At 43.6% G+C, this 1628-nt stretch overlaps 1 non-coding gene across 1 annotated transcript; it reads right to left on the reverse strand.

The window, feature by feature from the left end:
• Positions 1-860: 860 nt before the first annotated feature.
• On the reverse strand, positions 861-942 carry trnas-aga (transfer RNA serine (anticodon AGA)). Its single transcript has one exon. It is a non-coding gene; the product is annotated as a tRNA-Ser (tRNA).
• Between the last annotated feature and the right edge of the window lie 686 nt (positions 943-1628).

A 1628-nucleotide genomic window follows, 5' to 3' on the forward strand; every position in this document is an offset into this window, starting at 1 on the left:
GAGAAATGGAAGACTGGTGTGAATTTTTTCTTTAAACTATCAAGACCAGCCATACACAGTACAGTTTATGTACATACAGTAATGTTTATGTTCCTAAATTAATATCGTTTATGACCTTCAGATGCGTTATGCTCCTCTTCTTTTTATGCTCAGCTACTAAAATTTCCCTTTAGTGGTAAAATTCCATATAAATATTCAAAACTAAGCGGATTGAAATGTGCACAGTAAAGACATTAGTAAAGGTGCACAGTAAAGGCACCACGAGTGCCCCTGTCGGTCATTTTGACCAGCCAATCACTTACCGCGGTGCCCTACGGTGCCCTGCGGGTTGGTTACTGTACTACGGGTTTTTACCGCTCATTTTGAATGGCTGCATCTGTAGGTTGTCTCTCGCAGTGTTCAGGAATTGCATTCCGAAACTGAGTCAGATCAAAAGTTGTAAGAAAAGCACCTATGGTGTCGGTTCTAACAGCTTTATTGATTCGATGTTAAAGGCCGGAAATGGGGCACAAGACACGCGACCGCAAAAAGCGTCGCCATCTGCTTCCAGCTGCAAAATGCCGTTTGCGGACGCTGAAGCATTTGAACTTGAACTTTATTGCCATATGTAACCGGTACTGGTACAATGGAATTCTTACTTACAGAAGGTCTCTCGATTGTAAAACAAGTGTAAAAAACAAGACAAAGTGCAAACAGTGCATCAAGACAATGTACAAACAATAGACAATGTGCAAGTAAACATGTAGACATTTCTTTCGAAGGCAGCGGGTACAAGCGATCTCGCGTTTTAAAACCACCAGGAAAAGCAGAAAGGCACTTTTCCTTGCTTGCGCCAGCACACAACGATGTGAGGAGGACACCGTAGTCGGCAGGATTCGAACTTGCGCGGGGAGACCCCAATGGATTTCTAGTCCATCGCCTTAACCACTCGGCCACAACTACAGCAAGCACCGCCATTGCTGCGTTCTTGCTACAATCTCACATGGATCGCGAGGCGCCGGCGGAAACATTTTTCAAAGTCAGTCTCCATTAAAAAAAAAACCTTTCCAAAATACAAGCCATGCAGACAGACACGCCTCAGAGGACTTAAGGGTGGCTTCATGTGGGAATGATAAAGCCTCCCCGCCCGGACAGGAAAATGGCACTTTGTTAGACACAAAGAAACAATCAACAACAGACAAATGTCCACAAGCATTTAAGAAGCCGCACCATGTTCTTGCTACAATCACACACGGATCGCGAGACGCCGGCGGAAATCTTTTTCAAAGTCGTTCTCCGTTAAAAAAAAAAAACCTTTCCAAAATACAAACCTTGCAGACAGACACGCCTCAGAGGACTTAAGGGTTGCTTCATGTGGGAATGATAAAGTCTCCCCGTCCGGACAGGAAAATGGCACTTTGTTAGACACAAAAAAACAATCAACAACAGACAAATGTCTACAAGCATTTTAGAAGCCGCACTTGAAATAGCTCTTATATTCGTGTTAGACGCAGGAATCGCCTTTTTATTGACGTTCTTACGAACACCATGGAAAGCAAAATAAAGCAAAGCAGAGCAGAACAAAACGAACAAAATAAAACCCTCATGTCCTGCACTTGAATATAATGCCGTTACGTGCCGAAGCGGTA

Source organism: Atractosteus spatula (genome assembly GCF_055471065.1).
Source record: "Atractosteus spatula isolate fAtrSpa1 chromosome 16 unlocalized genomic scaffold, fAtrSpa1.hap1 SUPER_16_unloc_2, whole genome shotgun sequence".
In the NCBI taxonomy this organism is placed as follows: Eukaryota; Metazoa; Chordata; class Actinopteri; order Semionotiformes; family Lepisosteidae; genus Atractosteus; species Atractosteus spatula.